The 22067-nt window shown below is 40.6% G+C and overlaps 1 protein-coding gene and 1 long non-coding RNA gene across 8 annotated transcripts in view; one reads left to right on the top strand and one right to left on the bottom strand.

Annotated features, from left to right (window-relative positions):
* LOC123571157 (gastrin-releasing peptide receptor) overlaps positions 1–22067 on the bottom strand; it is a 296422-nt gene that overhangs the window by 104663 nt on the left and 169692 nt on the right. The gene's annotated exons all lie outside the window — the stretch shown is intronic.
* LOC123571156 (uncharacterized) overlaps positions 6865–22067 on the top strand; it is a 37773-nt gene continuing 22570 nt past the window's right edge. The window contains exons 1-4 of one of the 4 annotated variants that reach the window (XR_010584284.1): positions 6865–7069; positions 15200–15289; positions 17180–17314; positions 19678–19717. This is a non-coding gene — a long non-coding RNA (uncharacterized lncRNA). The remainder of the gene's footprint in view (positions 7070–15199; positions 15290–17179; positions 17315–19677; positions 19718–22067) is intronic. The other 3 variants (XR_012429827.1, XR_006695325.2, XR_010584285.1) reach the window with 3 other exon arrangements.

Raw genomic sequence — 22067 nt, 5'->3', positions numbered from 1 at the left:
TATGGAGAGTTATGTTTTATTTTTAATATTTCCCTTATATTATTTTTCTTTTTTTTTTGAGATGGAGTCTTGCTCTGTCGCCCAGGCTGGAGTGCAGTGGCACGATCTTGGCTCACTGCAAGCTCCACCTCCCGGGTTTACGCCATTCTCCTCCCTCAGGCTCCCAGGTACCTGGGACTACAGGTGTCCGCCACCGCGCCCGGCTAGTTTTTTGTATTTTTTAGTAGAGACGGGGTTTCACTGTGTTAGCCAGGATGGTCTCGATCTCCTGACCTCGTGATCCGCTTGTCTCGGCCTCCCAAAGTGCTGGGATTACAGGCTTGAGCCACTGCGCCCGGCCCCCTTATATTATTTTTCAATCAAAAAAGCTTTGAAAATTCTGGAAGATAAATTATAAAAAGAAAATGTAAGAAATAATGCGTTACAAGAGTAAAAATGTTTTCTGAAGTGTCAAGGAGAGAAGAAGGTTCTTTCTCTTATTGTACTATCACCATCATTAACATGGAAAATCAAAAGCTGTTCCCAGAAACAACGACTGGAGCCATGGGGATCCCAAGTGGAAATTTCATAACTGCTTTCTCAAGCCATCGTACAGAGGAATTATGAGTATAAAAGACAAGCTATGTGTTCTGCATGTTTCAGAATACCCATAAAGTCAGTTCCTTAAATTACTACAATTTGTATAGAATTCTCCATACAAATATTAATGTTATTTTCTAACAGATTTATTTTAAACTTCATTTTGAAATATCTTTAATTGACTTAGTCATTCTCCTGAGTATCTCTTTTTAGAATTCTGTATATTACTTTATTACTTGCTGAAAATCTAGCCAACATTCAAGAAATTTGTATTTTATTTTTAATTTTTTTTCTTAATGAGCAATATCCTTAAACTTCAGAGGAAGCTGGAAAGTGGGCAGCCCAGCAGGTTTCCAAAGATACAATATTCACAGCTGCCAGGTGAACATGGTTCTGGTTAACTTAGGAAGAGGTAGGAGAGAGCCTTGGGGGGATTTGAAAAGATCAAAAGAACTAAAATGACAATCTCAAATTACTACACCCTCCTTTTTGAAAGTGCAAAGGCTATTTTTTTCATCAATGGATTAATCTGAACTAATGTGGAGAACAAAGGAACCTCTGCACCTTTCTCTTCCACATGGTTCTGTAGCTAATTTTATTTTGTTTTGTTTACCTCAGAGAAAACTGAAAGATCAATTTATGATCTTTCAACTCCGTTGAATGTGTGTGAGATTTTTTCCTTTTCTTTTTTTTCTTTTCTTGAGACAGCGTCTTGCTCTTGTTGCCCAGCCTGGAGTGCAGTGGCATGACCTCGGCTCACTGCAACTTCCACCTCCCTGGTTCAAGCGATTCTCCTGCCCCAGCCTCCCAAGCAGCTGGGATTACAGGTGCTCATCACCACGCCAGGCTAATTTTTTGTATTTTTAGTAGAGATGGGGTTTGCCATATTGGCCAGGCTGGTCTCGAACTCCTGACTTTGTGATCCACCCACCTCGGCCTCCCAAAGTGCTGGGATTACGGGTGTGAGCCACCATACCCGGCCAAATGTGTGTGAGATCTTTTATTAAGTTTTTATGACTCTCTTAAATAATCCTCCTCATTGGGGAAAAATAAAAAATAAAAAATAAAACCTCACTAATTTGGTATTGTGAGGTAATCGAGAGCCTCCCCTCTCTCCCTGAGTAAAGGGTACCATGTTTTGCATAAGAGCATTTTACAGACAGGCTGATTTTCCCTGTAATTTTTTCCTCACTGTTTATCTCTCCACTTACCTGTCCATTTTTACTCTGTCCCTGAGTCAGGGCATTTATGGTCCAGAAATAAGGTCACTCTCAGTATGGGGAAGGAGAAGGAGGAGGAAAGGGAATAGAAGCCAAGCTAAGCTCTTGGGCAAAGAGAAAACAGAAGAGGGTAGGTAAATGATCTCATGATGCAATCTTAAGGATAACTTACTGTTTTCCAGAAGGTCAGAGAGAACTCCTGGATATGATAAGCAGTTTTGATTTAGGCCAATAAAATCCTGCCCAATAAGATACCATCTTTTTGAAATCACTTTTGCAAAATTATGACAATAAAAGATGTCTGATATGGCTCCCTCCATCTTGCATGTAACCTGTAAGCTGTCTTCACTCATTCTTGGGCACGGTCCAAGCTAACCATGGGAGAAATTTATAGTTTAACTTAAAAGCAAGGATGATAACAGGTCCTCCCTAAAACGAACCCCCTCCTTGCTCAGGGACTGAAAACTGCCTTTGTAAGACTAATGAAAAGTCACAGGATTAGGATTATGGGAGGGGCCTGAATTCTTCTAAAATGTAGGCATAGTTTCTATAATCCCTTACTGCTCAGGAGTCACATGGCCAGAGATCACAAGATTTGTGACTTCCCCAATTGCTCCTGCAGATAACGTCACTATTACAGAACCTAAGATTGGTCTTTAGAGATTTTTTTCAGACTTTCTGGCAACCGACTGACCCCACCTGGACCAGTGACTCATGACTCAACCAGTCCTGTGGCCCTGCCCAGGTGTTTTCCACACCTCTATGATTTCATCCCAAACCAATTAGCAGCACCCATTCCTGAGGCCCCTGCTCACCAAATTGTCCACAAAAACCCTAACCTCTGAGCCTTCAGGGAGACTGATTTGAGTGATAACTCCGTCTCCAACATGGCCAGCCTCATGTCAATTAAAATCTTTCTTTTTTTTTTTTTTTGAAACAGAGTCTTGCTCTGTCACCCAGGCTGGAGTGCTGTGGCACAATCTCGGCTCACTGCAAGCTCTGCCTCCCGGGTTCATGTCATTCTCCTGCCTCAGCCTCCCGAGTTACTGGGACAACAGGTACCCACCACCACACCCGGCTAATTTTTTTTGTAATTTTAGTAGAGACAGAGTTTCACCATGTTAGCCAGGATGGTCTCGATCTCCTGACCTCATGATCCACCCACCTCGGCCTCCCAAAGTGCTGGGATTACAGGTGTGAGCCACCATGCCCATCCTAAAATCTTTCTTTACTGCAATGCCACAGTCTCAGTGAATTGATTTTGTCCGTGTAATGTGCAGGACGAACCTGTTGGGCAATTACATTTTACACTGCCAGATGCCATTTCCCTGGTGTGTTGATTAATGGAAAGGTGGATTCCCCTTATAGGCTAGGAGGTGAGGAAAGTGTCAGCATCAGGATAGAGAAACATGTCCAAAATAGGTTATCAAAGCCAAGGAACCCAAAGCAAGAACTAAGGAACCTGGGATGATGAAGATATGAGGAACAGGTCCTAATAGGCAAATAATAAGAGTCAAAAAGTCTCGAAAGAGGAGTATAGAGTTAAATCCTTCTGTTTGAATAGGTTATAGGGTTCCATTTGATAGATTAATAGAAAACCATATGAGGACTTTGGAAATCTAGGTTTGTTCATTATTGTTGTGTTGGGAAGATGACATGAAAAGACCATGAAATTTAAGCCATTAATGGTATCAACATCAGTAGATACTTATCCATGAATCATTCCAAGAACGAGTTCCCCACCCCTCAACACACATACCCTTTATTTCCTAGACACAATGATGAGGTAATTTCATGAACACATGAGTAGCCATGTAGTGGTGGCTTTAAAAACTAGGCTTCTATTTAGTGGCCTATAAAAATGTTTTTGTTTCACTCTCAGTTGTCTCAAGACCACTTGCGCATTCACATTGAGTATTAGCCAAGACTCTTTCCACTGCAAAAAAATAAAATCCAAATCAAACTATCATAAACAAGAAAAGGGATTTATTGTTTTTTTTTTTTTTTTTTTTTTTTTTGAGACGGAGTCTCGCTCTGTCCCCCAGGCTGGAGTGCAGTGGCCGGATCTCAGCTCACTGCAAGCTCCGCCTCCCGGGTTCACGCCATTCTCCTGCCTCAGCCTCCCGAGTAGCTGGGACTACAGGCGCCCGCCACCTCGCCCGGCTAGTTTTTTGTATTTTTTAGTAGAGACGGGGTTTCACCGTGTTAGCCAGGATAGTCTCGATCTCCTGACCTCGTGATCCACCCGTCTCGGCCTCCCAAAGTGCTGAGATTACAGGCTTGAGCCACCGCGCCCGGCCAAGAAAAGGGATTTATTAGTTCACCTAGCTAAGAAGATTCTGGGATAGCTCACAGAACTTAATGAGCATATATAAAAAAGTCAACACCAAGGAGTTGTCAGAGCTAGGGCATATGAACTGTAGAAAATAAAAAATAATTTTCTTTCTAATATTCATAGTTCTTAGTTAGGGTGGACCCCTGTAACAAAAGACAGATTAAGAAGAGAAAAACAAACAGAAGTTTTATTTTAACATGTGGACCTCATGTATACCAGGAGATACTCAGAAAAAATGGGTAAATTTCTAAGAGGTAGCTTTGAATTCAGGCTTAAATACAAACCTCCACTGAAACAATGAAGGATATAGAAAAGGCCAGTTTTGAGGAAATAATCAGGAAAAGTCTGGTAAACAAAAGCAAAGTTTGTTATGCAGATTTAAGTTAGTGCCTTCTCCATTGATAAGAGTATCTAGTGATTTAGTCATTCTTTTCTTTCTGGTAGAAAGAGGGAAACACCCTTACAAACGGATATTTCTTTTATAGATGTAAATTTCCCTTACAAATGTGTAACTTCTACTCCATTTTCAGAGCTTCTCCTGTGTCTGCAGTTTCTCAAAATAATCAGCTCAAAATAATCCCTATGCCAAAGAGTCATATTTTGGGGTGGCATATTCTGGTTTCCTACAGTCATATTTTCGGGAGGCATATTTTTGGTATCCTACAAAAGTAAAGGTTGGGAATTATGAAGTCAAAGAACCAGGGATGATGAAACAAAGAGGAACAAATCTCAATAGGCAAATGGTAAGAGTCTAGAAGTTCAGAATCAGGGGCTATAACCAGGAACTTGGTGCCCTCTGGCTTTCCGTCTATCCTTCATCTTTGCTGTCTCTGCTTCTCCTTGTGTATTGGTCCCATTCTCTACTACTAAAGACAAACTTCCTGTACATGGTAAATTAAAGACCTTTCAGCAATTTTTGGCATGCATCCTAGTGTAAAATTCAAGAGTCATCCCACACACACATAAACTTTGAATCTAAAAAATTCTACAGAAAACTCTAATTGGTCTACCTTGGGTCACAGGCCCACCCCTTAGACCAATCTCTGTGGCCACCGTGTCAAATGCCCATTTCTGTGGCAGGGCAGGACAATCTACTGTGATAAAAAATTCTACTAGAATGCATGAAATGGGGGAGAAATTCCCCCAGAAGAAAGAGAATGCTAAATCGCGGGGGGGGGATATGAAAGAATCATGGGCAAATGAGAACAATAGCTATCTGAGTCCTTATACACCTTCCATCCTCCATATTATTGAAGAATGCATTGTTCCTGAGGGCAAGCCACATTCAACTACTGACAACAATGGTATGAAACCATTTTTCCAGTGACATCATTTATTTACAAACACAGCTAGACTAATTTTTTAAAGAAGCTGAGGATAGTAGTGAAAACATAATACGGCTTAATATTTTCATGTAATTTTCAGTGCTACAGTGGTGGTGCAGAAGTACAGAACAGAAAATTCAAAGCCAATTGAGACCTCTCTTTCAACCCTTCATATTATAGGTGAGAAATCTGGGGATCTGGGGAATTCTGTGTCTGGATAATTCCTAAGGCTTACAAAGAAAAAGGACAAGATCAGAATACAGCCCTTCTGTAATCCAGCCTGGCACTCTTTGGTGAGAAATACATCTAAATACAAATAACAGGACCATGTTTTCCACTTTTAAAATGGAGCAATGCAGAATGTTAGCTTTCTCCATGAAGAATATCTGCTTATCCACAGAAAATTTCATTTTCTCCCGAACAGATGACCACCAAAAAAATGTTGTTTTAAAAGAAAGAAAAACATTACATGAAAGATAGAGGTTTACATAATTTTAAATTAGCTCGAATTATAAAATTTCCAAAAGAAATGTTTTATTTATATTTAATCTTTCTCAAGACTTTTTTGCAAGAGAAATACATAAAAAATTTAAATCATATGATGTCATCTACACATTGAAAAAGGAAAGTCTAATATAACAATTGCTCTTCTGTGACAAGGAAGAATAGATGAGAAAAAAATATAGAAAACAATTTTTTTTTTTCCGAAAACTTGAGTAAGATTTACCTTTGGTCTATTTTATTTAATGTAATTTTTTAGATAGAGTTTTTTTTTTTTTTGTCTTTTGTTTTTTAAAGTGATGTTTTAATACTTCAGGCATGATTTCTGGCATAGTAGAATTAGTTTTGAGGGAAGAGAGAGACCCTCTCATATTGTTTTATATTGTTTTATACTCAAAAAAGGAAAGAGAAGCGAAACTAAAGGCAGGTAGCCCAGCGCCTAGGAACCAGACCTGAAACCAAAGAACCAGACCCGAAACCAGGCCTGGGCCTGCCTGACCTAAGCCTGGTTGTTAAAATTCGACCCTTGACCTAGCAACTGTTGTTATCTATAGATTCCAGACATTGTATGGAAAGACATTGTGAAACCTCCCATTCTGTTCTGTTTCACTCTGACCACCGGTGCTCGCAGCCCCTGTCACGTACCTGCTGGCTTGCTCAATCAATCACGACCCTCTCGCGTGGACCCCCTTAGAGTTGTGAGCCCTTAAAAGGGACAGAAGTTGAGCACCTGAAGAGCTCGGATTTTAAGAAGCTAGCCTGCGGATGCTCCCAGCTGATTAAAGCCACTCCCTTCACTATCTCGGTGGCTGAGGGGTTTTTTCCGCAGCTCATCCTGCTACATTTCTTGGTCCCCTGACTGGGAAGCTAGGTGATTGGCGGACGGTCGAGGCAGCTCCTTAGGCGGCTTTATCCTGCCCTGTGGAACAACCCTGCGGGGGACTGCGACCAGCCCGAGCAATGCGGATCCTGAGAGCGCTCCCGGGTAGGCATTTGCCTCAGTGGGACACCTCGCCAGAGCAGTGTGTGGCAGGCCCCCGTGGAGGATCAACGCAGTGGCTGAACACCGGGAAGGAACTGGCACTTGGAGTCTGGACATCTGAAACTTGGTAAGACTAGTCTTCGGAACGTGCCCACTCCATTTGAGTGGAAGCGTGGCCTGATCACCCATGGTGTGCCTTTATTGGCACTTTGGTTTTGGTTTTGGTTTTGATTTGGTTTGAATTCCTTGACAGGACCGGTCTTGGGAACTTACCCACTCCATTTGAGTGGAAGTGTGGCCTGATCAACCACCGCGTGCCTTTATCGGCACTTTGGTTTTAGTTTTGACTTGGTTTGAATTGCTTGACAGGATTGGTCTTGGGAACTTGCCTACTCCATTTGAGTGGAAGTGTGGCCTGATCACCCACGGCGTGCCTGTACTGGCACTTTGGTTTTTGTTTTTGACTTGACTTAGATTGCTTGATACTTTGATTTTGGTTTTGACCTGGCTTGGATTTCTGGATATTCTAATTTTGGTTTTGATTTTGGTTTGGTGTAAACTGCAAAAGTGTGTATGTGCCCTTTTTACCCGTTCTTTGTTTTGCGGTGTGGGTGTGGTGTGAGCGTGGTGTTTTGTCTCGAAGAAGCGTGGGTCAGGCACAAATAAGCCCACCCCACTAGGAACTATGTTGAAAATTTTCAAGAAAGGATTTAAGGGAGATTACGGTGTTACTATGACACCAGGAAAACTTAGAACTTTGTGTAAAATAGACTGGCCAGCATGAGAGGTAGGTTGGCCATCAGAAGGAAGCCTAGACAGGTCCCTTGTTTCGGAGGTATGGCACAAGGTAACCTGTAAGCCAAGGCACCCAGACCAGTTTCCGTACATAGACAGTTACAGCTGGTTTTGTTATGCCCAGACCGTTTATTCCCCGAAGAAGACCACCAGAGTCCAGAGTCAAAGCTAAGCAGCAAGGATCTTTATTACAGGTTCGAACCTGGAACTCTCCCTCGCTCGTGAAACGAGACGGGCAGGAGAGCTCCCCCACTCAGCTCTGAACAATGTTATATAGTCTAAGAAAAGTGGGCATAGAGTTATTATACAAATCAGATATATGATTGGCTAGTGTTTGAACAAGGCGATTTGGCTAACTCTGATTGGTTCCTGCCATTTCTGATATTTTGGTTCAAACTTTGAGGCGGGAGAGCAGGTTTATGGCAGCAAGAGTTTATCTTACTTAAACACGTCTTGTGACCTTGCCTCAGAACTTACAAAATCTCTGGTATGTGCAAAGATTAAAGAGCAGAAGGCCGGGCGCGGTGGCTCAAGCCTGTAATCCCAGCACTTTGGGAGGCCGAGACGGGCGGATCACGAGGTCAGGAGATCAAGACCATCCTGGCTAACACGGTGAAACCCCGTCTCTACTAAAAATACAAAAAAACTAGCCGGGCGAGGTGGCGGGCGTCTGTAGTCCCAGCTACTTGGGAGGCTGAGGCAGGAGAATGGCGTGAACCCGGGAGGTGGAGCTTGCAGTGAGCTGAGATCCGGCCACTGCACTCCAGCCTGGGTGACAGAGCAAGACTCCGTCTCAAAAAAAAAAAAAAAAAAAAAAAAAAAAAGATTAAAGAGCAGAACAAGGGTGTAGCGGGTGGGGGGCGGGTACACATCTATCTTTGTGTCCTTTCAGTTTTAGACCCCCTTCCCCCCCCACAGTAGTTAAGAGAACAGCAGCATAAGCGGCTGGCAGAGGAAAGGATAGAGAGGAAGAGACAGAGAGAAAGTCAGAGAGAAAGAAAAAGAGAAAGAGAGAAATATACAAGTAGTTAAGAAAAAAACAATATACCCTATTCCTTTAAAAGCCAAGGTAAATTTAAAACCTATAATTGATAATTAAAGATGTTCTCCATAACCCTGTAACACTCTAATACCACTTTGTCGTCCGTGTAAACAAGGGCGTATCCCGAAAGCTCTGAGGCCTTCCTATCAAAAATCCTTAACCCAGTAACCTGCCGATGGCCCAGATGCATTCAATCTGTAGCAGCAGCTGCTTTGCTAACAGAAAAAAAAAAAGAATGGTTATCTTCAAAAAAAAAAAAGAAAAAAAGGAAGCAGAATTTATGTAAAAAGAGTGTTACATGGTAAATTATTGTCCTGAAATAAATTAACTGGTTGTTTGAAGAAAGAAATGTTTGTAATAAGTCAGAAAGTTGAGACATGTGTAAGAATTGTCTGTGAAAGTCATGAAAGAAAAAAATTATAAAAAAATTTTATGCAAAAAGTGTCACATAATTTAAAAGTAATAAGGCCTCCTGAGTACTACTGAAGAAACAGTTTATGTGCAAGGTGTATAAGAAAAGTAAAATATACCTTTGGTAAAAGGATTATAAGGAGGCATAAGAATGTGGATTTTTACCTACATTAAAAGGTTAAAAAATTTATTGTTTTGAAAGTTTAAGCAAGTTTTAAAACGTTAATTGTAAAGAAAATTATGTGTGTAAACATATTAGCTAAAGTCAAAAAGGTATCATCCAGTTTTTCTGTGAACTGGACATTAAAGTAAAAACGCAACAGGTTTTTCTTAAAGCACCAACCTGTTCTTTAACAAAAATTATAAAAGGTTAAAAAGAGTCTGTAAACTCTTACCTTATGGTCAAACATTAAAAATTAGATAAATATGTCTACAAGGTTTTATTAAAATTAAGTTTAACATTAATAACACACTAATATAAAGGTAAAATTTAGCTTATCTGGTGTAAAAATCATACAAGAAGCATTATTAAGTATAAAGTGGTGTTTAGCTTTCTTTGGTCTAAAAACTAATAAAAATAGGTGCTAAAGGAAACATTCATTTTATTAGAAGATCATAGAAGTTAAAGACTTAAAACAAACTTTGGCAATCAAGACAGCATACCAAGATGCAAATGCCTGATTGTAATGGATCAAATATTCCATCCGCATGTTAAACAAAAGCAATTGTTATGCTTGTGCACATGGCAGGCCAGAGGCCCTGATTGCCCCCTTCCACTAAGGTGGTCCTCCAGTCCACCAGGCGTGGGCTGCATAGTAGCTCTTTTCCAGGAGTCTATAGCCTGGAGTAATAAGTCATGCCAAGCTCTCTCTACTATATCCCGAAGTCCGGCACCCTGAGGGTCAGCCCCCGAGGGACATCCGGCCTCCGTCTCCCAACACTAAGTTCACTTATGCCTCTCACGGCAGGGAGGAAACTTAGCATTCCTTGGAGTCCTGAAGGGATGCAATGAGTTTAAGAATTTTCAAGAGCTTATCAGTCAACCTTTGTTCATCCCTGAGCGGATGTGTGGTGGTATTGTGGTGGACCCTTACTGGGCACTCTGCTGAATAACTAGAGTAGCACTTGTGCTTTAGTCCGTTTGGCTATCCCTTTCACCCTGGCATTTCATCAACTAGAGGGGGGGAAAAAAAAAAAAAGACATGGCAAAGCCAGAGAAGCCTCTTATAGGTCTTTCAGCTCTCACATCTATTTAGATGCAACTGGAGCCCCGCAAGAAATACCAGATCAATTTAAAGCTTGAAATCAAATAGTTACAGGATTTAAGTCAATATTTTGGTAGATGACAGTCAATAAAAATATAAATTAGATAAACTACATCTATTACAACCAACAGCAACAAGCTTTTCATGAGTTAAAAGAAAATCTCAGGTCGGCCCAGCACTACGGCTACCTGACCTGACAAAACTTTTTACTCTATGTGTCAAAAATTTAAAAAAATGGCAGTTGGAGTTTTAACCCAGACTGTAGGGCCCTGGCCAAGGCCAGTGGCCTATCTCTCAAAATAACTAGGCAAGGTTTCCAAAGTCTGGCCCCCGTGTCTAAGGGCCCCGGCAGCAACAGCCCTGTTGCTGATAAGAACTAACAAGAAGCAGATAAGCTAATCTTAGGCAAAACCTAAACATAAAGTCCCCCTATGCTGTGGTGACTTTAATACATACCAAAGGACATCATTAGCAAATGAATGCTAGACTAACTAGATACCAAAGCTTGCTCTGTGAAAATCCCCGCATAACCACTGAAGTTTGCAACACCCTAAACCCCACCACCTTGCTCCTGGTATCAGAGAGCCCAGTTAAATATAGCTGTGTAGAAGTATTGGACTCAGTTTATTCTAGTGGGCCCAACCTCCGAGACCATCCTTAAATATCAGTAGACTGTGAGTGGTACGTGGATGGGAGCAGCTTCGCCAGCCCCTGCAAAGTGACTCTGAAAAAGACGACAAGCCCTGCTCTAGTCATGCCTGGAAGCTGACTGGTCCACTCACAGCCGAAGCATGAGGAAACTCATGGCGGGACTCATTTTCCTTAAAATTTGGACTTGTACAGTAAGGACTTCAACTGGCCTTCCTCAGACTGAGGACTGTTCCCAGTGTATACATCAAGTCACTCAGGTAGGACAAAAGATTGCTACAGTCCTATTATTTTATGGTTATTATAAGTGTACTGGGACTCTGAAAGAAACTTGTTCGTATAATGCTGTTCTATCCAAGGTATGTAGCCCAGGAAATAACCAACCTGATGCGTGTTATGACCCATTTTAAGCCTCCCATGATCACAGTTTTTAAAATAAAATTAAGGACTGGTCCTTTTCTAGGCGACACAAGTAAAGTAATAGCTGAGACAGAAAAAAGAGGGGTCCCCAAGCATATAACCCTAAAATGTAATGCTTGTGCCACTATCAATAGCAATCGGCATAGAATAAGATGTGGTTCTTTAAATTAATAAAAAAAAGTTACACAGCAGGAAATAAGTATATCTGCCATGAATTAGGCTCATACGCAAATGTGTGTAATTACTGGTCTTGTATCATCTAGACTACTTAGAAAAAGGATGAAAAAGATCCTATTTAGCTCCAAAAAGGAGAAGGCAGCCCCTCCTGTACGAGTGGAAGCTGCAACCCCTTGAAATTAGTAATTACAAATCCCTTAAACCCAAGGTAGAAAAAAGGAGAACACGTATCTCTGGGCATCGATCGAAAAGGACTAGATCCTAGAGTAAATATCTTAGTAAAAGAGGAGGTTCGCCAACTCTCTCTGGAACCAGTATCTCAGACTTTCTATGATGAACTAAATGTGCCAGTACCACAGACTTCAGGAAAATCCAGAAATTTGTTTTTGCAATTAGCCGAGCATGTAACCCAGTGTCTAAATGTCACTTCATGTTATGTTTGTGGAGAAACTGTAATAGGCGATCAATGGCCATAAGAAGCCCGAGAATTAGTGCCTACAGACCCAGTTCCTGATGAATCCCCAGCCCAAAAGAATCACCCTGATCATTTCTAGGTTCTAAAATTCTCAATTATTAGACAATATAGAATAGCTGAAAAAGGAAGGAATCCACTCATTCTGAGGATGACTTAGTTGCCTAGGACAAAAACTGCATAATGGTACCACAAAAACAGTTACATGGTGGAGTTCAAACCATACAGATAAAAATCCATTCAGTAAATTTCCAAAGTTGCACACTGTTTGGGCCTACCCAGAATCCCACCGGGACCGGACCGCCCCCATTGGACTATACTGGATATGTAGACACACAGCCTATGCTAAGCTGCCTGACCAGTGGACAGGTAGTTGTGTTATTGGCACTATTAAACCATCTTTCTTCCTACTGCCCTTAAAAACAGGTGAACTCCTGGACTTCCCTGTCTATGCTTCCTGCGAAAAGCGAAACATACTAGTAGGTAATTAAAAAGATGATGAATGGCCTCCTAAAAACATTATACAATACCATAGGCCTGCCACTTAGACACAAGATGGCTCATAGGGACACCGGACCCCCATTTACATGCTCACCTGAATCATACGGTTGCAAGCTGTTTTAGAAATCATCACTAATAAAACCGGTCAAGCCTTGACTATTCTGGCCCAGCAAGAAACTCAGATAAGAAATGCTATCTATCAAAATAGATTGGCTCTCAACTACTTGCTAACAGCTGAAAAAGAGGTCTATAAGAAATTTAGCCTTACTAATTACTGTCTATACATAGATAATCAAAGGCAAATAGTTAAAGACGTAGTTAGAAATATGACAAAACTGGCCGGGCGTGGTGGCTCACGCCTGTAATCCCAGCACTTTGGGAGGCCGAGGTGGGCGGATCACAAGGTCAGGAGATCGAGACCACGGTGAAACCCTGTCTCTACTAAAAATACAAAAAATTAGCCGGGCGCGGTGGCGGGCGCCTGTAGTCCCAGCTACTCGGGAGGCTGAGGCAGGAGAATGGCGTGAACCTGGGAGGCGGAGCTTGCAGTGAGCCGAGATCGCGCCACTGCACTCCAGCCTGGGAGACAGAGCAAGACTCCGTCTCAAAAAAAAAAAAAAAAAAAAAGAAATATGACAAAACTGGCACATGTACCCGTACAAGTGTAGCACGGATTTGACCCTGAAACCATGTTTACAAGGTGGTTCCCAGCACTAGGAGGATTTAAAACTCTTATAATAGGAGTTTAATAGTAATGGAAACCTGCTTACTGCTCCCTTGTTTGCTACCTGTACTTCTTCAAATGATAAAAGGCTTCATTGCTACCTTAGTTCACCAACATGCATCAGCACAAGTGTATTATATGAATCACTATCAATTTATTGCACAAGAAGACATAAGTAGCAAAAATAAGAGTGAGAACTCCCACTAATAAAAAGTGAGAGTCTCAAGGGGGGAAATGAGGGAAGAGAGAGACCCTCTCATATTGTTTTATGTTGTTTTATACTCAGAAAAGGAAAGAGAAGCGAAACTAAAGGCAGGTAGCCCGGCGCCTAGGAACCAGACCCGAAACCAAGGAACCAGACCCGAAACCAGGCCTGGGCCTGCCTGACCTAAGCCTGGTTGTTAAAATTGGACCCCTGACCTAGCAACTGTTGTTATCTATAGATTCCAGACATTGTATGGAAAGACATTGTGAAACCTCCCATTCTGTTCTGTTTCACTCTGACCACCGGTGCTCGCAGCCCCTGTCACGTACCTGCTGGCTTGCTCAATCAATCACGACCCTCTCGCGTGGACCCCCTTAGAGTTGTGAGCCCTTAAAAGGAACAGAAGTTGAGCACCTGAGGAGCTCGGATTTTAAGACGCTAGCCTGCTGATGCTCCCAGCTGATTAAAGCCACTCCCTTCACTATCTTGGTGTCTGAGGGGTTTTGTCCACGGCTCGTCCTGCTACAGTTTGAAGTTAATAATGGTCCAATTTATACTCATGTCAACCACAAGGCCTCTTCAATTCAATTAGTGATTTAAAAATTTTCATCTATGTGTGAGATCTTTTAAAGGATAAAAAGCTGAGATACCCACACATGCATCCAATCAACGTATATTAACTGTCAGCTCTGTGTTGGGCACTGAGATAGGAACGGGGGTAAAAACAATGAGTAAGTGTAATAGACCTTCAAGAACCTGATAGTCAAAATATAAGGGGCAGACAAGGGACCAAAAACAGTGAAATACACTTAAGAGCACAGGAAGACAGAGGAAAGAGATCCTAACACTGCCTCAGTGTATAAGCTTCCCAAGGTTTGAGAGCAAAGCTGAGTCCTGAGGTAAATGTTGTGGTGCCCCACCCACATCTCTTGGCCATCATTCTGTGCAGATGATCTTTTTGTGCAAGCACCTAGACTTTCTGCTTTAGGGCTTTCTCTATCCACAGACACAAGCTTGGTCCTCACACCAGATAGGTAGGGAATACAAGGGAGTTACAGCTGTGAGACGTGGACAAGTTACAGCCAATAGAGAATGGCAGCTAGTCGATAAATATCCCAACCTCTTTATCCTTTGGATGGGATAGTGCCTTGGAAGCTCTCTGAGGGATCGAACCCAGTTGTTCACAGGAATAGTCTGCTCATTAATACACCTCATATTAGCTGCCTTTCTTTCCTATCTCACTTCCTTATGCTTTCCTTTCTGAAATCCTTGCCTTATAGCCTTCTTCTGGGGAGCCTAACCTAGGAAAATATACAAAGCAATGGGGAAACTTATTCATTAAAGAAATGGTGGTGGTTGTAAGTCACTAGGTTTTGGGGTGAATTGTTATACAGCAATAACTAACTGATACAAACAAAAAATTAAAAGGAACTATAATTGAAGTAGGAGGAAAATTAGTAGAGCAGTGGTTCTCCAATTTTGTCTTGGATTAGAATCACCTGGAGGACTTACGCAACACAGATTGCTGGGCCCTACCCACAGAGTTTCTGATTCAGTTGACAGGGGTTAAGGTTCAATAACTTTCATTTCTACCAAGTTCCCAGGTGATGCTATTGCTACTGGCCCAGGAACCACACTTTGAGAATCACTGCAGTTAAAAGTAAAGCCACAGAAGCCAAAAGAGAAGGTTTGTTTTGTTTTGTTTTTTAATAGAAAAGTACTAAGCTCTTTATAATGCTGAGAGATTTAATAAAATAAAGATCAAATAATGATAATTGGATTTCAAAAATTATGACCAATAATGACACTAACAACTACAGTTTCAGTGGGGTGGTGTGGTTTGAGGCCAGTTTGGCATAAGCTGAGGTCAGAATGGGAGTTGAGGAAGTAAAGACAAAACATAGATACAGCTCTTACAACAAAATTGCCAGGAACAAGGAGTAAAGGGAGATACAGAGTTGAAAAGGTTTTAATTGGGGCTAGCAGGAATACTAAAGTGTATTTCTATGCTCATGATAGAAATACTGTGGAGAAGAAAAAAGTGATGTAGGAAAAAGAAAAGCTAATGGCAGAAGCAAAATCCTTGGGGACAGAGCCAGGGCACCTTTGATAAAAGAAAGCATACAACTTTCATTGTAGCAGGACAAAAGATGACAAATATAGAAAAGATAGTTTCCTGTCTAGTGACTTCAGCTTTCTCAACTAAGTATGAGATGTCATCAGCTGAGAGAGAGGGCGGGGAAAGGCGTACAGAGGTGCTAGAGGAAAAGATATGAGATTGCCATGTCTTAAATGAGAAACAAACCTACTTTTTGAGGTGAATGTGTCCATCAACACAAATTTCACTTACAGATAAAGATATAAGACATTGACATGGGACATTTACTCAATGCATACAATTTGCACACCTTGTGTCCAGGTGAAAATAGAATTCAGTATATATGTTAGTATATTGGCACTCAATAATTTTCCAGTTTTGCTTTGCTTTGCTTTGAAAAAAATCTGGATGTTTGCTTTGAAAATATTCTGGCTAGAAATGCATAGGAATTATTTACAAATGAGGATGGCTGAGAATTGTTTGGGATGCCATAGGGGAGAAAAAGTAATATATTTTTCCTCACCCATAGCAAGGTTCATGGCTGAGATCCCTATACCAAAAGACAGATTAACAAGAGACCAGTATACAAATTTAATAAATATAAGCTCTATGTGACACAGGAGCCTTCAGAAATGAAGACCAAGAAAACAAAAACAAAAACAGGGAAACCTGTATATTTCTATGAACAGTCATGTAGAAGTATGAATGGAGGACAAAAGGGTGTGTGGTCTAATGGTAAAAAACAAAACAAAACTGGGGCGAACTTAGCAAGGCCTGTTTGTTCAGATTTTTCTTGGCATCCCTGTGTGTATAGGCAGGATACCTGTCACATAAGGGCCTTCAGAAGGAAGAGAGGGAGGTCAGAGAGCGACCTTCCTAGGTTTTATGATCTATTTCAGGGAAGAAGGATGAGGGGAAGGTAAGAGTGACCTTCCTGCTTCTCCTGTTTTTTCAAATGCCAAAATGCCATATTTTGGAGTAGCATGTCAAGAATCCCATCAATGGTATGGAATGATTCTGGAATAGCATCTGAAAGTGGAATTGCAGTCTACTGTGTCTGGTGGACTATACTAGCACCCAGATTACAACCACACCACAAATTTTCATTCTAGAAAGTACAAGCTTTCAGTTTGGACTTGAACAGAATTTTAAGATTTCTTGGTGATCCATGAAATACGACTATTATAAAGATCGTCTTATAAACATTGTTCACTGAAAACAGTTTGTGTGAGAACTGCCTAAATGTAATGTCTGGTATGTTTTCACTGGTTGATTTTTTTTATAGTTGCTTTGGTTTTATTTTATTACTTGGAGAAGAGTATGTTTTCTGGTTATCTCTGATTTACTATTTTAGTTTGCTGAAGATTTTGAGAGTGCTAGGTGAAGTATTATTTTGTGTGTGTGTGTGTGTGTGTATATATATATATATATATATATATATTTTTTTTTTTTTTTTTTTTTTTTTTTTTTTTGAGACAGAGTCTCGCTCTGTCGCCCAGCCTGGAGTGCAGTGGTGCGATCTCGGCTCACTGCAAGCTCCGCCTCCCGGGTTCATGCTATTCTGCCTCAGTCTCCCGAGTAGCTGGGACTACAGGCACCCGCCACCATGCCCAGGTAATTTCTGTATTTTTAGTAGAGATGGGGTTTCACCATGCTAGCTAGGATGGTCTTGATCTCTTGACCTCGTGATCCGCCCGCCTCAGCCTCCCAAAGTGCTGGGATTACAGGCGTGAGCCACCACGCCCAGCCGTATTATTGTATATTTTTAAAGCCAGCGATGAGATTAAAATTAAATTAGAAGTTAATAAATGTGTACTCAGACCTACGAAAAAGTTTCTTTTGTCACTAGTCTGATCTAACAATAAGTTAGATAGAGGTCTGTCCTTTTGCAGAATTCATAAGAATTCTCCATGCTTTTTTATGCTTTTCTAATGCTCCATTAGATAATTTAGTGCCTTTACATCTTGCCTCCCAAAACCAATCCAGGGCTTCTTTGCAGTAAGGTGGTACGAAATCTTGTGTGGTGCAGTAGATGGGGAGTATAGATAGAGAGAAATCAGATGAGTCAAAGTTTCCCATTACAGAAGCTCAAGTTTCTAAATGAATTTTCTAAGGAGGTATAAGAGAAAACTATAGAATTAATCATTTGAAAATGCAAGAATAAAAATAAGAGTTAGGTATGCTCTCACAATTTCTTCTTGAAGCATTTACTACAATTGTAATCAATTAAGTGATTATCTAATCATTTGCTTAATGTCCATCATGTACCTTTAGACTGAAGTTCTATGATGGCAGTATAATATCTGTTTTGCCCACCACAGTATCTTCATACCTTAGGATGGTAGCTGGCATATAGACACACAATAAATTTGATGAAATAATGAGCAGTGAAGCTATTTTGATATAAAGAAGGCTCTGATTCTGATGTAAAGATATCTGATATTCTCATATAAAGACTGGCTAAGCAGACCACTGAATGAAAGACAAACAGTTGTGCTTGGAAGGAGAAGGCTAGGAATTTACAAATTGTCTTAAGTCATTTGTCTTACTCCATTTTGTGCTACTCAAGCAGAATGCCACAGACTGTATAACTTATAAAGAATAGAAGTTTATTTGGGTCACAATTCTGGAGGCTGGGAAGTCCAAAAGCATAGTGCTGGCATCTGGCAAGAGCCTTTGTGCTGTACCATTCTATGGGGGAAAGCAGAAGAGCAAGAGAGAAAGAGAGAGCTGAACTAGCTTTTATAACAAATTCATTTTTTGCAATAACAAACCCACTCCTTCAATACAGGCATTAACCAATTCATGAGAGGAGAGCAGCGCCGTCATGACCTAATCACCTCTTAAAGGTTTCACTCTCAATACTGTTGTACTGGGGATTAAGTTCCCAATACATAAACTTTGGCAGACGCATTCAAACCATGCGTGACATCATTCAAAATTCAAATATTTAGAGCAGGATTTTTACAATCCCCAAAATTAATATTTTCCCCAACTATCATTATTATCATCCTCTATTCATTTATGAGGATTTTTTTCTGTTTCCCAGAGTAATTTGGCCCAAGGTTTTAAACGAGAGAATGATCTGATCAGATTTGGATTGTTAAAAACACACCTGGATAATACATGGAGTATGTGAGAGAAACTTGGAACCAAAAATTCTTATTCTTTTTAAAATCTGGCCTCCATTTTTCCTATTTCTAAGCTTTTGCTCATATTATTTTTAACTAAAATGCCTGTATTTTTAGTTTGTCAATAGGTTTGGCTACATGCAGTGGCTTACACAATGAGAGTTTCTTTCTTTCTCATGAAATAGTCCAGTGGTAAAAGATCCAAGGATGATGTAACAGATCTACTTCATGAAGCCACCCAAGAACCAGGCCTCTTCTGATTATCTTCTGTGATACCCTATGCTGTCATTATCTTCATGGTCTAAGATAGTTTGACACTACAATCACATTCTAATCAATAAGATGGAGGAAGCTGAGGAAGGAGATGAATGAGAGTGCATAAGTTTCCATCTTTCTGGCCAGCATATTGGCCAGAACTTAACCACATGACCGCATATAGCAGCAAGGGAGGCTGGGAGAAATATAGTCTTTATTCTGGGAGGACATAGGACTGGTTGAATAAGAGGGGCTTGTTCTGTTCATTTGAAAGGGTAGTCTGAATATTGAGTGACAAGTAGCCATCTCTACTATGCTATCTTCTTTTCCTTCTCAAACTGTCAAAATCCCTTCTATCATTCAGAGTCTGATCTAGCTCAAATTTCATCCTCCATGAAGCAAATGAGTGGGTAAGAAGGCAAAGAGTAGAGTGCCAGGGAATAATAAGCTTGTTTTCCCTGAAGCTGCGTTTAAGACATTGGCAAGCATGATTCAGAGATCTAAAATCAAGATTCTGGCGACAGCGAAATAAAAATAAAATGACAAATTTTGAACTCCTTTAAATATAATGTTGATCTTATGTTTTTCCAGATGCCTCTCCCTACTTCAAGTAATGGATGACAGCACAAAGGTATGGCCTTGCCTAACATATACTCTCAAAATTCCTTTCAGCTCCAAAATTCCGTGAGCCTTGGTGTATGAAATAGGAAAACTTCGAAAAACTCTTACCTAACACAGATCAAAGTGTGTTGGTCATGACAGAAAAACAAAAGCCCAGGTTTTAAGCAACAATGCATTTTAAACAAAGTGTTTTTATAGAGAATCCAACCCCACCATCCCTAGATGCCACTTGTTCTGTCCTCTTGCCCAGAGTTGGGAACAAGTCCTTCAACTTTCTCCCACTTGTGGGTTTGTTGTCGTTGTTCCTAAGATTGGAAACCAGCTGTTAACTCCCCTCTGTCTTTGGTTCCCATGTTTCCTTTGTCAGTCCTCTAGAAGTGCCTTGGGGAAGCCAAGCAACCTCCTGGGTGTTTGTGAATTGTAGGTGGATACACAGACCAACCGCATGGTAAACTTGACCAGTTCCTGTAAGTATACTTATTTAGGGCTGATCTGAAATACTATTAAAATACCTTTATAGTTAATCAACACTATAAAAAATAGTGATCATCAGGATCAAATAATATTTAGTGAATTTGTTAGATAGGGTATTTAAAAAAAACAAACTAAAATACTCCCCATGTTTCTTCCCAATCAAATATGAATTGATAATTGAGTATTCTCACAAAATTTATATTATTTTAAACATACACTCATTTTTAAAATGAATACTTGGGTGTTGTTTTTTTTTTTTTTTTTTTAAGCAAAGCCCAAGTGAAGGGAGACAGAGCATTGTGTGAACTGCAAAAGGTGGTCCAATTGAGCCTATAAAGTGAAATTGCAGAGATAAAGGGATTGAGTATTTTTAAAAAATCCCAGTTTGTGTATGAGCAATCAGAGGCTATGGTAGCAGATTTTAATATAAAGATAGGACCATGGTAAAATGGCTCCTTAAGCCTATCCCCAAAACATATCAAATGCTGCCCCTTTATTCCTATGTTGATAGTGCTTTCTCTAGAGTCTAGATAACAGCCTTGCTGGAATAAGGAAAAATGTTGACTGAAGCTTTGCAGGGTTGTGTGTGTGGAAGGGGTGAAGGAGTTGTTGTGGATGAAGTTGTAGGCCAAGGATTCCAAAAAAAAACCCAAAAAAACAAAGAAGTACCAGACACAGTGGCACATGCCTGTAACCCCAGCATTTCGAGAGGCCAAGGTGGAAGGATTACTTGAGCCCAGGAGTTCGAGACCAGCCTGGGAAACGTAGTTAGATGAGACCCTGTCTGTACAAAAAATTAAAAAATTAGCCAGGTGTGGTGACACACACCTGGTCCCAGTTACTCAGGAGGCTGAGGCAGGAGGATTGCTTGAGCCCAGGAGGTTGAGGCTGCAGTGAGCCATGATCACACCACTGTACTCCACCCTGGGCAACACAGCAAGACTCTGTTAAAAAAAAAAAAAAAAAGAAGAATGAGATGATTAAAGTAGGGACAAGTGAAATATAAGTGGCTATCAGGACTCATGAAATAAGCGTTCTGAAAATTTTAAATAGTGAAAAACAGAGTCTTCTTATTGTTAAATAGATTTATCTAAGAAATATACTTGTTGCAGATCTGGGCAACAAGAGTAATCATCTTCATTTAAGAACAGTGGGCACTAATTTTTGAACAGTGACTGCAGGCTAATTTATTTAAAAAGATACCTCAGAAGAAAAGGTAGTTAACGTGGCACATTGATCTCCCTCTTTTAGAATTAAAGAGAACTTGCACAAATTTTTATATGTTGGTGGAGGTTCTTGAGATGATTGAGTTTTTAGTAGACTTGCCAGTTTGGGGTACAGATGTGGGTAGCATATGTACAGCAGAGTGAAGGACTGGAAAATCAAAAGAGTAACTCTCACAGCTGCTTAACTTGTCAAGGTGTCTTATAAAGCAGACAAGTGACTAGAATCTTCTCTCAGCCACACTGCTCTAGAGAAATGTATCCAAGTTCTACTTTTTTATCCCGGTGGTTCTGGTCCTCTATGTTCATAGACTTCATCCACCTCTGTATGGGAATCCCCTGTGTCCTGATTTCTCTCAGTTCCCAGCTGATTTCTGATTTTCCCAGCTGATGTCTCCCTACTTAAGACTAGGATCCCATGTGTCCCATTAGCAAATTCTAAGTCCTGATCAATGTATTAAAACTATGAATAACTGTGTTTTTCATTTGCACTTTGTCAACTTTAAATAATTAGATTCAGAAAATATGATTAAGTGTAGAGTTTATTCAGGTGCAAAGCTTAAGGATAGCCACCTGGGTAATACAGATACTAAAGGAATGGGGTCAGTGCTCCAAAGTGAAGAAGTTAAGGTTTCACTTACACAGGCAGTTAACAGGGTTGCA

The sequence above is a fragment of the Macaca fascicularis genome, chromosome X, assembly GCF_037993035.2.
Source record: "Macaca fascicularis isolate 582-1 chromosome X, T2T-MFA8v1.1".
NCBI lineage: Eukaryota > Metazoa > Chordata > Mammalia > Primates > Cercopithecidae > Macaca > Macaca fascicularis.
The sequence above is the reverse complement of the archived record's forward strand: the minus strand, read 5'-3'. Positions and strand labels throughout refer to the sequence as shown.